Consider the following 15,762-nt stretch of genomic DNA (forward strand, 5'->3'; position numbering starts at 1 on the left):
AGTCTTCATCGTTATATTCTCTATAAACTGCCTGTTGCTGAATCCTTACATGGACTTGTTTTGAGTACAAACAGTTTGTCCAGGTGGTCTTGTCATATATCTGTTTTGTCTTCTTTTATACAAGCCACATTAAAACAGCTCTTCTGACACCTTCACCAACAAGAACCAGTTTTGCTTCAAAAGTTTCCAGTTGAATGAAGATGCAATTTGACATCATTTGGATTTGTTGTTCCCGAGGGGCAATTTGGTTTGTAACAGAGGTCCATACAGGCAATACATCCATAAAAACAACACAATGACATAAATACAAAGCCTAGGTATGAAATATAACTCCCATGGAAATCATCATGTTGGACAAGAGTGAAAGAAGGGACACAAAAACCAACAGTCCATAGTAAAAGTGTACAGGCAACAATGCCTACAGATTATTGTGATGGCTAAAGCCACACGGGGTGATCTCACACTCACCCAAACTCTCACCTCATTAGTTGTCCACCAACACATGTTTATTGTTCAGTCAACCACACAAACAATCTACACAAGTATTTTGATTTGTTATTAGTTTATTTATACATTAGCCTTGCACTGTTTTAGTGCACCCACCTTATACACTGTAAGATTAAACACTAATTTCTGTTGTATTAAAACATTATTATTTTCTTTCTCCTGAGTAACCTGGATGTTGGGGGCGGGAACTTCCTGATCTGGGCAAAAGGCGTGGCCTTCTTCTTCTGTAGCATTATTATGGCAGTTGGCATTTATATATGTTGCATTACCGCCACAGTCTGGATTCTGTTAGTTTCATTGGTGCAAATATATACAGTGTCCACCCACAGTGTTCCATTTTCCCTTTTTTTCCCGCTCCATGACCCAGACACAATTGTTTGGATTTGCGCCAGTCCATCAGTGTTATATCTATCTAGCATCCAGTGATGCCCAAGATCTCCAAAACCCGCAAATGTGTGGCCAAGGGCAGACAAAGCTCTTATGCCGGAGCCAGCTCCTTGGAGCAGACCATGTGCTCTGTTGTCACTGGGTTCCTTGTATTTAGTTAACTTGGCGTCCATTTTTGTGTTTTGAGTTCACACCTTATTTTTCATTTTGTTTATTTAGAGTTATATTAAGTTGACCTCTTTTATAGGTTCATTTGGTTTTTATTTGGTTTCTAAACTTGGTTTTCTTTGTTGAGGAATATAAAAACTCACCTTTCTTTTTAAATAACTCCTGTGCCACACTGCATGTGTCCCCAACAATCATTATTGTCTGAATTCAGGAGGTTAGAATAATTTTTTTCAAAGAAGAAAAAATTATCCTTGATTAGCTGATTTTGGTTGATAGGAATGATCTTACTGTTATTCAAACTAAGCCAGACTCGACAACAATGTAGCATGTGTTCTGGCTGCCGCCGTTGGGTCAACAAGTCATGCTGTTTACCCCAAACTGATAGCAGTGTACTGCCAATTAGTTGGCAATACCACTCCATATCAGCAAGTGGTGACCAGTTGGATATGTGTCACAGAAAGTGGAAAACCAGACTGAGGATATACAAATTGCAACATTTTCACACTTTAATCATGTTTCTGCTGAATGTGTTTGTAATTACCTTGACTTAAGAAAGCATCCAAAGTTAGGGAGATGGTACTGGTGTTCCATTAGAGGGGACTTCTGTGTGTGCCCTCTTGACTAGTCGTTTGTTTTCCTTTGTAACTTCTGTGTCTCTTCTTATGCATCGAAACGGTGGCTGAGTCAATCACAGTGATTTCTTTCCCTGACTGGTAGCAGCCTCAAGCAGCACCGACGCATGCTGTTCACACAACACCGACCATAACCACCAACTCTCTTTGAAAGCCCCGACAAGCCCTGACCCCTAATGGTCGGCCCAGTGTGTACCTACCTTTAACTGCTAAGCACACATCTGTATGTTATATCTTAATAGTGAGATACATACCATAGCAAGATATGAACCATGTCTACATTCATTGGAGTATTGCATGTGCTGCTGTGGACTGGAAATGCCTCAAAACCATTTGTATCAATCTCTCAGCGTAGCTAGAACAAAATATGTCTCTATTAAGCTTCAGTCAGGAGGATGAACTTTCCCGTGAACCCAGACTGGTTCAGTCTTTGTGTAAGTTCCTTTGTCTCCAAACTCCCCATTTCTCTATCGGATCGGTGTGATAACATAACAGTCTGCCAAGCCACAGGCATTTAACAACAGCTGAAAAGCTGCCAGGCATTTCATAAGAGATTTTCAGACAGCAGAAGAAAAGGCCTGCGATTCCTCACGTCGTAGAGCGCTGGATACTGCCAGTCTTCTCCACACTCTGACTATTAAACCCTCAGCAGGAGGGATTCGTGAACCCGCTGCTCACTTCCAAACAAGACTCCTATCAGCTCATGCAGCCAGATACTGCAGCACTATTTCATCCTCGAACTGATTTTTCCGCAGCCAACTGAATACATTTCCTTTAGGCTGTCTCTGTGAAGAACACTGTTTCACACACGCCTGTGTTGGTTCGACATCAGTTCAAACTCTCTCATCCTTTTTATCTAAACGCTGTCAATGCTATACTGTCCTAACTCCCTGTAGCAACACTTATGTTGTTTCTTTCATGTTTTTTTAAACTAAAGCATGCTCAGAATTATGTATCTTCTTTAGTTTTTACCTTCGGCGGCCCTGAACTTCTAAAAGAAGAATCCCTGATAAATTCTGAGGTTAAATACTGTGAGATTTTCAGAAGTCCAGATGGGATATAGTAAAGTTGCTATGGTAACGTGGTTCCTGCAGTTGAATCTAACCTTGAGTTCAATCCAAATAGCTCTTATAGAGTCATTATTATCAGATAAATATTAAAGGGAAAAGAAGCAAACAGGACAGAAAATGTGCAATGTTTGTTATAAGGTTCTGTCTGCATGTTAATAAGAAATCCTCTTTATTCAGTTGATACTGCTGTTCAAGGTCACACGTGTTCCCCAGAGCTTAATTGCTCAGGACTGCTGTTCAACACAAATAAGACTTCTAAATTATTTACTTGTCAATATTCTAACATCAGGGAAAGATTTTTTTTCTTGTGTTTAAAATTAACTCCAGACAGCACAATAGAATGATAATATCTTAATTACCATCTGGAAATGTCTTACTTTAGTTCTAATTTCACCCAGAATGTCCTCCAGATACTTATGCTTGTGTGTCAGCTCCACTCTGGTATGGCTCCGTGCTGCCTCATCCGTCATCAACCACGGGCTGCATTCTCAGAGTGCAGCATGGAGCAGCACTACCGGGCAGCTGTAGACCAAGGAGTTCCTGTGACAGCGCAAGTATATACGATGTATGTGTCATACATCCGGTATTAAAACAACAACAAACACATATAAAGTCATTGTTCCCAACAAAGGGAGCAAATGAAGAATGGACTGGATTCGAATCATTTGTGCTTCTACAATGGGTATATAAGTATTATGTTGTTTTATTGATGTAGTACAGGGAAATATGTTCTAGTATCAAAACTGAGTGTTTTATTGTGAAAGTTACCAGATTGTATGTTCTTTCTGTGTGGCCAGCTTGACGCATGCAATCAACGTACTCCGTCGAAACGAAGCAGAGTGTAGCGGCGCTGGTGGTACGATCCAGATACGAACCATGGCGCTGACTATGGAAACACAATGATTGACTAGAGTGGCAGCGAACTACGGCGTAGTTTGTAGCGCTGAAGGACAGCGGCGCGCATGAGTATGTGGAAATTGGGGGTTAGTAGGGACATGGTTTGCAAAAGCATCTCAATCTTAATGTTTTTGTTAACGACCTGATTTACTTGTGAACTTGTGACTGCCCTGGCCATGGTTTTTTGCTTGGTGCTGTTGTTGTTCTTTTGTGTTTCAGAGTTTTGGCTCCCTCTGGTGGTGGGTGGTGGCATGTCTGCTGGTTGCTTGGGAGACCCCGCCCACCTACCTGTGATTGCAGATGGGCTTCACCTGAGTGGAAGGGCATCTAACCCAGACAGACAGACAGACAGACAACCTTCTACTCTAGTGTTGCTTGTTTCACTTCATTTCGTCTCACTGCTCCTGTGATACGTCTACCTGCATGTTCCTCGTGTTTCCATGTGACTCTTGGTTCTCTTAATATGGATTTATATTGGGAGTTGAGCCTTTTCATGATAAGAATTGAACAACTGGAAGCCAAGATCGATCGAGCTAAGGGCAAGCACTCATTTTGACCCCGATGTGTTGGTGATCATCTCCGGTGTCACATCATGGCCCTGGTGAAGAACCTGCTCATCGTGGGGCTACAATGGGAGAGTCCCTGACGGAGTGGTGGCTGCTGAGAGAGAGATGAGAACGACCCAGTGATAAAGGTGGAATTTGGATCCGTACAGGACAAGGCGGATGTGCTAAGAAAGAAAAAAGGGCTGAATAGAAAAGAGAAATTCAGAAAAGTTTATATTCGGTCTTCCAAGAATCGCATAGAACTGAATTTCATAACTTGATTGGATGAAATGCAATGAAATAAGGTCGTTAGTTTTACATCACCGGGAGCAGCAGAGTTAGAAGACAGCTGACAGGTGTGGAAAACGGCGGTGATGGAGGACCGACACCTGAACAGTGTATTCCCAGCCTGTAAGTCCTGAATAATTTACTCTTGTACACTGGAATATAAATGGATGGACAGATATGAACTATGAGTTCAGGCTCTTAACATTACAGAGTTTCAACCCAGACATCCTATCCCTTAATGAAATGCTTTTAACGGGACTAAAGACAATAGACATAGATGGTTATACTTGGTTAGGCCACAACAGAAAGACTCACAATAACGCCAGAAAAGGCTCCGTCGGTGTGGTAAATTTTGGAGAAAAATGAAATCTTCAGGTCGCATGAGCTTTATTTAATTGACAAAGCAGTAGAAGGCACAATAGCTTTACAGTTTGATTTGATTTCAAATGATTGTTTTATAATTTTCTTCCCACTGAAGGATCTGCGTGGGCTGACCTTCAGAGTTTGTATAACCACCTGTTGATTCAGTATTATAGTTTGTCAGAAGCTGATGCTGTCCATGTTTATGGGGACCTGATCAGTAGAATTGGGTAGCTTGAAGATTGTATTCGTGATACTGATGGGGAGTTCGGATTGTGTTGTAAATAAACAGGGTGAAATGTTCCTGAAATTTCTGAAAGATTCTAAATGCTGTGTTTACTGCTATATCTGCAAAAGGGAACACCTATATAATTACTTCCCAGGACTGTTTGAATAATTGTGTTGGGATGAATATTCATGGTCCAAATGAGTTAATTGACAGGGGGAGCTCCAGCTGTCTTTACCAGCTAGGAGATCAATGTAAAGCACCTGATCTCTCTATGTTGGTTTTTACCTATAAAGCAGGAGGGGGCTCCACTTCAGATTGTATGCTTTTGGATAATGGCCAATTTAAAGAATTTCAAGTAACATCAGAAACTTCCCTCCTCATCTCTTCTCCTCCCAAGAATGCCAGATAGCTTTATGGAACTTGATGGTAATCTTACTTATGTGTAACATCAAAAAGAATTCAGTAAATGTATCTGTAATGTTATGGAAGCTTGTAAGAGCCCTTATATATATATAAGAAATGTTCTTTTGTGTCATGCTAAGGACATGAAGAGGCTACACGTGCATATACATATCATATTGTAAACAATTGATCGCTTCAGCTTAAATATTTAAAAAAATGGCACTAAAAATGTTTTAGAGCAGAAATATTAATGTCATTGTCCAAGCAGAGCCTAGTATAGTTCATTCATAGTTCACTAAAATAGCTTTTATTCCCATAGCTAATTGTGTGTGAATCCACAGCTTGGTAGATATTAGACCTTTGTGCCTTGAAGCTCAATTGTTCCCAATATACTATTTAAAACACAGCAATGAGACACATTGTTGCAGTAAATTATGTGCTCTTTCATTTTGATGAACCCCTATGGGAGTGTTTTGCACATGTACCAGTAACCAATAGTATGGATCCACAAACTCAATAATTATGGTTTTGTATCTATTACTCAGTCTTCTCTAATAACTTCTGCAGTCATTATGTCCAACTTTGCAAATGTGAAATAACAACTACAACACTTCAGAGTCTAACAATATGTCTGCTTATCGACTCTAGAGAAAGAGCAAGAGCCGGTCGTCTTCGGGTGAGCAAATGCCAGTTAATCAAGTTTAGTATTGTGAATGATTACCCTTTCTTACAGCGTCAATATGCAAACATAATTTGAACCAGCACCAATAGACTCAGAGAGTTCCAATAACCAAAGCAATAATCTCAAACGGTATTGTTTTCCAGCCAGGTCATTAAAGAATATTGCAAAAAGGGAAATAGATTAATAGCAAACTGACACCACCAAAGAGTGGTGATCCTAATGTCAGCTGTGGCCCTAAACAAAAATTAATAGACAGAGTGTTTGACAGTGTTTGCAGCAGCAGGCAACCGCCTGGAGAAAAAGTGCAGCAACTAGTGTCATTTTTCTGAGCGCTCAACTTTTCAGGAAAGTTGATGTGATCTGCGCTCTTCTCCAAATGTATAATATTCCGTGTAGTTTATCCTCCTACAGATCATGTCATACTGTATATCCACATCCTCTTTGTTGTGTCTGATCTGGTAATAAACGATCTAAAAAATAAACCCCAAAAAAAACACTAGGTGAACATGGGGCCTTTGGGGAACAAAACCCACAATATGAAACCAATGCTGTTTAACAGTCTTTGAGCATTGTTTCTACATATTGTGCTAAGCTAATACTATGTCCTCCAGATGCACTTCTTTGAAATAAGAGTCAGTCCTGACAGTCTCTCCTGGATGGTGCGTCGCTTTGGCAGCATGAGTGCTTTCAGTTGGGGCCCCCTTAGGGTGGTTTCCTACTGTCATTGCAAACTTTGCACATTTTGAGTCACTAGTGTGCTTTAATCTTTGTTAGCCCCCATGGGCCCCTTAGTTGCATGAGGCCCAAGCTGCCACCTGCCTTGCAACAGCGCCTCTGTCTTTGATGACAGTCAATTTTAAGACCTGGAATCCCTTTTTGATTAACAATGCCATGTCACAAATATAACTGGCTGTGGCTTAGGGGGTAAATTGGATGGTGCAACAAAATGGAAGTTCAATGGTTCGATACTCAGCTTCTCCAGTCACAAGGTCAAATTATCCTTGGGCGAGACACTTAACCCTGAATTGCTCCCGAAGGCTGTGCCATTAGTGTGTTACTGTGTGTGAATGCACATTAGATTAGAGCTTGATGAGCATGGCAGTGTCTTCCATCAGTGTGTGAATGTGAATGTGAACACGGTAGACGCTGACATGTAGTGAAACGCTTCAAGTGGCGTTACATAAGTGCAGTCTATTTACCATGTATTTTAAATAAAAGCATACTCATTAGAGGTAAATGACCAATGCTTGCTGTACCTGAAAGTCAATCATTTGTATTATATAGTCGGTATTGTTGCAAAGTAATGCAATAGGTTCAAGCAAATTAAAGAGGAGTCAGTCTTCATTTTGAATAAATCCTGAGAGCTTTGTAATGATGGGATTTTGAATGGCGTGAAGGTGAACGCTCCCATTTATGTATGGTGTTTAAACAGTGAATTCCAGCTTTAAAAGACCGCCCCTTTTGGCTGTTGATGTCTATATATACAGTGAGTTAATAAGGATTGAAGAGAAAGTACAGTCTGATGAACACATACCAACTTCATCCTTTGTTCCAACCAAAGCAGAGCTATAAAAAAAACACACTTCTGTATATGAGCTCTCCACAATTGTTGAATATTAATACTGTTTAAATGAAAGGCTCATGCATTCTCTTTGGAAATGTCACTGTAGGTGAGGTTAGAACAATCGCTTCTAAAATTATTTCTATTGACTTTTTTAAGTCCCCTGAGGGTGTCTTCTCTTACCAGAAAATAAACAACAGTCTGCCTTCTGTTGGCTTTGACTGTATTGTATATTAAAGAACAACAAAGCTGCATTAAAGTTGGAAAAAAATAAACCACCTCTGGTATTCTGGCAGACATCAGTCTGTGAGTCAGTGTTTTATATCTTTGTTGGTTTCTCTGCATGTTTGAAACAGGAGTTCATGGGGTATATTCCTTACTGAACTTACTTACAGATTTTATGACATTATTGTAAGCTTTAGTTAAATTATGTTTTCACAATAGTGGCCATTAAGCAGAAGCAAATGACACTAATGGTGTTAAAAGGAAACTTCTGAAATAATCAAACCAGGTGTTTTCCCTTAGATGTAAATATTGTTTCAATTATGGTCATGCTGACTTTGCACTCTCTATATGTTTATATGAAAATGCCATAATGCAATGTGAAACCACACACTGTGACACCATTATAACGCTGTTATGGGTGCAATTTTAAATAAAAAAGGGTAGTGATGGTGGAGCTTCATAACAGCGCAGCTGCAGAAACCTAGTGTAAAGGGCTACTGTGAAAGTGCTCAAACCAGCATTCTCATACCCAGAAATGGACAACCTTGATTTTTGCAAAATGAAGTCTGAGGGCCTGCTTCACAGAAGGGCTGTGTGGTTTTTGGTCCTGCTTAAGCTGTGCAAATGAGACATATGACTGTCTTATTCACAAAGCATTCGCAAAGGCTTACATGCCTCTCAAACTGCGCAACAGAGCAAACAGCATCTCTGTGCAGCAGTGCAGTGGCAAGAATTTATGAGCCATTATGTAAAAATATGGGGCTTAATTCTCCCCTTTATATGCAAATGAGCCTCATTGCAAAACAAAACGAAAATCGCAAATGACCGAGCTAATAACCATGCACAGTTAAAGTAGGAAAATGACCATCTGCCGATAGCTGGCCAGTGTTTATATTGGATTTCACGATCAGTGTTAGGAACGTTACTGAAAATAAGTAACTAGTTACAGTTACTAGTTACTAATTTCAAAAAGTAACTAGCAGAGTAACTGCATTATAAAAGTTACTTAGGTAAGATACTTCAGCATTACTTTATTTGCTTCAATCCTCATATTAATGTTCACATTATTTAGTGTTCATAATATTTCAGTGTTTTACCTCTTCCTTAAAGGCAACAGACTCAACAGTTGATATGAAGCACGTCGACATCAACGTACCTGTCTATCAGTCTGTAGCCCGGCTTACAGACCATGGAGCATGCTGTGTTTTTAATCAAGCTGGGGTTTATATAGAGCGTCTCCTCCTTGGTCTGCAGGGCTCTCTGACAGCTAGTTTAATATAAGCATTTTGTTGTTTAGCTCGGTGCTTTGTTCTTGTGAGAGATGCTTTCCTTCCTGCACACAGACAACAACTCACTGCTATATTCTAGTTGTTTCACTGGAGCAGGGAAAATTTAGGCAAGGTACATTAGCGTAACTCTGCCTTTTACATAAAATAACGAGTAACGAGTGCTTTAAATGTCAGTAATTCTAGTGGCATTAGTAAATGTGGAAAGCAACTTCTTTGCTACTAGTTACCGAAAATAGTAGTGGCATTACAGTAATAGGTTATTTAGTAACACACAACACTGGTCACGTTCAAACATCGACGAGATCAGGAGCATAAATCCACCTTTGTATGGCCTACAATCTGTAAATAGAGTCTGGAAATATTCCAATGTATTTACTACAACATATTTACCTAGTGTTGAATCCTTCACAGGCTGTCTGAAGCTCCACCAACAGCTCAACCTGGCACATAAGGGACAATTTTATGTGCTCAAAACTATCAGCGCAACATGCTTTGTGAATTGGGCCTTTCAGAGCAGAGGGGCAATTGAGGTGCAGTCCATGGAGCCATCAGTCTTAGTATAAGAAAATCAAGCAACAAGTAAAATGTTTATGGGGAAAATAGCATTACTTTCTGTGTTTGCTTGGTCAAACACAAAATAAGCTGTGTTGTAAAAATCATCTTTTATGTTAAGTCTACAGGAGGCTGGCACAGTTTGGCTCAAAACACATTGTTTTGTCCTTGGTCCTCACATCTCTACAAGAGCACTGGTAAGAGCAGAGTAGGCATGACTCCATAGAACTAGAGTGATGTGATTTTATTGAAAAAAATATATCTAAGTTTGATATGTCCAAAGGTCTTCATATGGATGGGAAATGCAGATGCTAAAAAAGAGGAAACCTCGACAATCTGCAGCAAGCGTGTGTGAGTCAGCAGACATGTGAACCAGGATAATGTCAGGAGAACCAGAGGAGACAACAAAACAAAAGCTTTCAGTGAGGAAGGATCCTGCATATGTTAATTGCCTGCAGAGCTGGTTAGCTAAGATTAAACCAGTGAATGAGAAATATATTCAACATGATTGGAAGTTTCATCAGATCCATTCTATCCAAATTCAGCTATTAGAACTCCTTTTTAATGTTTATTTCAATATAGCCAATTTAAGAGTTTACATTATGCAAGTCAACTCACATATGGCTTGACAGTCTAAATTATAAATGTATCCATTGTTAATTTAACATGTATTAACATGCACACTGTATCACAACAATATTTTGTGATACAGTATGTCTGGGTTGATAGTCAACAGTTCCATTCAGCAAAACATATCTTTGAAAACAGGTTAAAAACACTCCTGAAACACACTGCCTCTGTGCGCCCCATGTACACAGGCTTAATCCTTGAGAGCGGGTGGCCCAGGTTCAAATCTGACATGTACCCCCTTTCCCGCATGACGTTTCCCACTCTCTCTCTCTCTCTCCACAGTTACTGACTCTATCCACTGTCCTGTCTCTAGAATAAAGGCATACATAGCCCTAAAAATAAATCTTTACAATCACACTGCCTAAACAATGATAATGTGATTATATTTTCCTGCCGTAGTTAAAAGCCTAAACATTGTATTTTGAACACATAAGTGATTATTGATTTGTTCCTTGCTGAGACAGCACTGGCACTGATGCATTTGTAGCAGATCCAATCAGCTCTTGGAATTATTTCATTAGTGGATGAAACCCACATCTCATGTTTTCACATCCAGCGACTTAATGCTGAGCTCATGCAGCCTTACATCAAACTAGCTCCTCTCTCATTCAAGAAGCTGAACTTTTGAAATTGTACTAAAATATTTAAGTAGCAATCTTAACAAATCTCAGTTTTCTTTTCTGAGGCAAACAGCAAAGTATTTTCACTGGTTGTGTTGATTGGCTTTAACTCAGTGTCAAAGAATGTTAACTAATTTCTCGTTTCTTTAAAGGGGCTTTTCTCTTACTTTCATTTTCTTTGATTTCAAACTTAACTTGTATGTGTATATATATATATATATATATATATATATATATACACACAGTGTAATGATGAAATAAAGCATCAAAAGTGGCTTGTTCCCTGTCCTCAGCTCAGCCTGATGAACACTTAATTGAGCATAGATTGGTCTGTGACTGTTTTGAAGACCTTGTGAAATGAAAGCATTTTCTTAAGGTCTCCAGGAACCAGCATTTCCATTTTGTCTGTTTATTAGCTAACAGTTAAACAAAAAAAAACATTTCAGAGCAACTTTAATGTTTTCATTACAGCACAGTACATCAGTGTAATGGATACATTTTGTTCATTCTTATTTCTGAAATTGGATGCGTTCAGAGAGAAGATTGTGTTTCTAAATCAGGTTTCTCATGCTTCCTGCATGCTGATGTCAACGTGCCAGATAAGAGGGCAACTTTCTTTATCAGATGTTGGATCCATACAAAAGCACAGCCTGGAGCTGTGTTCGAAGTGAAGAGAAATGTCTGTCTGACTATTGCAGCAGTGTTGCTCAGACATCAAACCACTGTACATGTGTCCTCTGATATCCAATCTTCACTGTAATAACAGTTCTGCGATAATAACAAGCCTCTGCAGCGTAACAGCAGCCTGTGGGATGGATGAGCGATCTCGCTGAATCATTTCCAATGAGCAACCACTTTTAAGGTCATATCCACTCATCTGCTGTGTACGCCTATAGCTCCCTATAGCATGTTGCTACATTAAAGAGACGGAGAATTTGTTTGAAAAAGGTGCTATCTAGACCGAGAAGAGGAGTTTGAACCTTGGTGAAAATGTTTGCTTTCTAACTAAGGTGGTGAAACGAGAGGGTCTGTAGTAGGGATGTAATGATTCCCAGAGGTCAATGTTGAATTCAATTAAATTCAAAACCTTTATTTTAACTCTAAAGACACTGAGGTTTCCCTCATTTACAGTTACATTTACATTTTCGATCCTCGGTTTTGGGGTCACGGTTCGGTATGAGTTTGGTTCAAAAGAAAAAAGCAGCAAAAAGTCTGGTATGTGAACTTCTAGATTCCCCCTCATTTACTGGAGACAAAAATGTGAAATTTAAAAAACAACACAGAGCTGAGCATCTCCTGAAACATCTCCTTATTTGAAAATGTAAAACATGTGCCTTTAAGAGCAATGTGTTGTATTAACCATTAAGGCCCGACCGATATGGGATTTTTGGGGCCAGTACCGATATTGTTACTGGGGGGGTCAGACCTTTCTTAGATCTATGATTGATCTGTAGAGATATATTTAAGATATACACATTTATTGCGTTGATCCTTTAAATGCAGTTAATTACTTCTTTCGGAAAAGACATACAGTGTAACGTAGACAAGATGGTCACTCAACTGGAAGTAACTGAGCATGTTCATCACAGCTTCATACGCTGTGATAATGTTTGTTGTAATCCATATAGCACACTCTGATTGTGAAAGAGAACTGCTTGCATACAATGCTACTCAAATGAAATGCCATTTGACAGGTAATTAAATCTAGTAATATTGTTGCATATCTGTGATAAAATTAGCCCATGCCGATAGTCACTGCTATGCTAACATCGGCCGATATTATTGGGTTCTATTAACCATATGATAAAGTGTTTTATCACATACAGTAGGTGTTAGTTTGACTAGAGGTCTTTCCATACGCTGTTAGTGAAGAGCGGGTGCAGCAATTTTTCAATCTCAGTCACTGTCTATGTATGCCAGTAAAGGACCACAGGCTGGTTTGTGTGAATAGGTGATTGGACATCGTGTCAAGGTTTGAGCACTTTTAATACACACTTGAAGCCGGGGTCCTTACAGTACTTTTGCATTTGCTCTCACAAAGCCTTAAAAAATACTCTGCTTTCACATTCAGAGGCTTGAAAAACAATGGGGATAAGTTGTTTGAGACCTGTTTCCTTTTGTCTAGCGCCAGTGATTGGCATCTCTAAGTGAAGCAGTATAATATTCATTAATTCTCGACATGTTAGACAGCATTGCAACCCTGAAGTTTTGCCACACAACTTATTTAAAGAGGCAGGCTGGTTTTCTAGCCAGGTTTAGTAATCTTGCTATCATAGACTGTAAATATTAATGGACGAAACCTGAGTGATGTCACCAATCTGTAATGGCAGGGGGCTCTGGAGGCACATTGGCAGCAGTCACCATGTTTGTAATCCTGTCAGCCTAACTTTCAGTCAACCTAACGACAGACTGAGAGCTGGAGCTGAGGCGGGTTTTAATCACACCCACCTGGCCATCATGTCAGTTATATGCCTAACTATGGATAACACGTGTCGTTCATACCGTACAGTGTATACACATAAGGACAATAACTAATCAGACCTATTTGTTTTTATTGTACAAGGCTGTAAAACCTGGCTTTTTTAATGTGGGGTGAATGTGTCTTCTGGCCTCAAGTTGACGCTCGACGAACTGCAGGATTTTGCACTTCCACATTGGCTTCATTTTTCAACATCGGAGGTTTCCGCTTGCTTGCTACTGCATATTACTTTTTTTATTTGTGTGTTTTGCTGTGTCTGCTTCTTCTTCTTGGTTTGTTGATTAATAGGGGTTTGCAAACATGTACGAGCATCACCACCACCTGGATTGGAATGTGAATAAATTGAACAAAATAGGCCAAAAGCAGATAGTGCCCTCTGCTGGTTAAAAGAAGGATGTCACAAGTTATATTTTTGTCATCAATTTAAGTTGTCCTTATTGATTTTTAGTTGTATCCCAAGGTATTGTTACATACCTATTTTTTTATGAACATAACAGAAACTCCTTGTATGAAATTACTGAGTTTGACCATCAAGGTCAAGGCTGAAATAAGCTTTAGTCTTTGATATATTTTCTTTGATTTGAATAAATTAAACAATCGTATGTATAAGGTAGTAGTTTGGAATTTTGAAAGGCATAGTTTGAAGATGATGATATATTGGCTTATGTTGCTGTTATTCTGGTGAATGGTAAAGGTCTAACAACCGTATGGAAGAAAAGTGCTTGAAAACCTCTTTAATGAAGATTGCAGTTATGCTGGTTTGACCATTAGCTGCAAAGTCCCTGTTATTATAAATGTAGTGGACCATATTTGATCATGGAGATGTGTTATTTGTTCTCTAAATTGCCATCAAAACATACAGTGAAGTTTAATGCAAAAGCAAAAGTTCCCACTCTTCCTCACATTAATCCAAACCTGCATCTTACCCTCCACATCTGGAGAGGCTTTAATGCTGAGAGATTAATGCAGCCTCCCCACTGCTGTAGGGCAGCAAGCAGTCTAAGGGTCTCCATTAATCCACCTGCAAGAGTCACCTGTGAAATACCCACAAACAACTGTCTACAAAGTGAGGATGAACTGTGCCAGGAACTTTAGCAAAACTGGCAACATTTTGCAGATTATCTCCACAGTCATTTCAGTAATCATGCTTTTTTTCCCTTTTGCTTTGGCACAACTGCACAGATCCTCACACACATATAATGTATATACCCTTCACCAGCCCAGTGGAGCTGGATTGCCATGGCAACGCAGGGCTTAAGAGATTTCCAAGCAGCAGCGCTAGAGGAGATGTCTATACATGCAAACATCTTTTGGAAGAGAAAGAATCAGTTTGCCGAACAGGAAAAAACTGTTGGATGTTTAGACAAAACACAGTGTGCTTAAGTGTATTTAGATAACTCTTTGCATTCAAAGTTAACGAAAGTGAACAGCAGGTGTGCTAATTACACCGTGACTTTGTAAATTGTATAAAACAAGATGATGTCACACATGATAAATGCTGTCTGGTGCAGTCCATTTTATAGAGAAATGATCTGTACAATAACACCAGTTTACTTTCAAGCCTACAGCGCTCTCCTGTATGTAGAAGTTGAGTCATCACCACAATTAAATCCAGCTCCTAACAGTACTGTGCTAGGTGGGAGCTGGTTATCTGAGGGTGGTTGCAAACACATTCTCAGTGCCCTCCAGTATCATGTTACTGCAGCCCACAATCAGTGCAGTCCAAGCAGCTGCACAGTAGGATGTTGTGTCTGCTAAATTGAGTTTTGGGATCATCTTGCTGGCATGGGAGCTTACAACCTGACTGTGTTTCATCAGAATCACACAACTGTCAAGGTTATATTGTCATAACCGCTCTGACAGGAACTGAGAGAATTCAAATTTAAAAGAGAGAGGGAAAGTTGTTTGGAAGATTTCATTTAGTAACAAACACTAATTAGTAATTGTATGTGAACCAACTTCCAGACAGTTTAAAGATCTCAAATTATACTAATTATTACCTTTTAATGTGACATCTATAGAGTAGCTTTGCATGATTTGCAAATTCAGATTTGAATTTCACGTTAGGCGCATTTGTTTGGAAAACTACCTGAACAAGGTTCCTCCATTTGTCATCACATCAAACCCTCAGCAAATTAATGAACAGCTGTCATTGGCCCGACCTAAATCAGGTTTGATGGAAATCTGTCCAACCAACCCAACCTTGACACTATTTGAAAAACATATGAAATTCAGGATG

At 39.5% G+C, this 15,762-nt stretch overlaps 1 long non-coding RNA gene across 2 annotated transcripts in view; it reads left to right on the forward strand.

Moving 5' to 3' along the window:
* The first annotated feature begins 4,005 nt into the window (after positions 1-4,005).
* The window catches only part of LOC132994366 (uncharacterized), a 100,785-nt gene continuing 89,028 nt past the window's right edge, over positions 4,006-15,762 (forward strand). For both annotated transcript variants that reach the window (XR_009676658.1, XR_009676659.1), the window contains exon 1: positions 4,006-4,617. This is a non-coding gene — a long non-coding RNA (uncharacterized LOC132994366). The remainder of the gene's footprint in view (positions 4,618-15,762) is intronic.

Source organism: Labrus mixtus, chromosome 19, assembly GCF_963584025.1.
Source record: "Labrus mixtus chromosome 19, fLabMix1.1, whole genome shotgun sequence".
Lineage (NCBI taxonomy): Eukaryota > Metazoa > Chordata > Actinopteri > Labriformes > Labridae > Labrus > Labrus mixtus.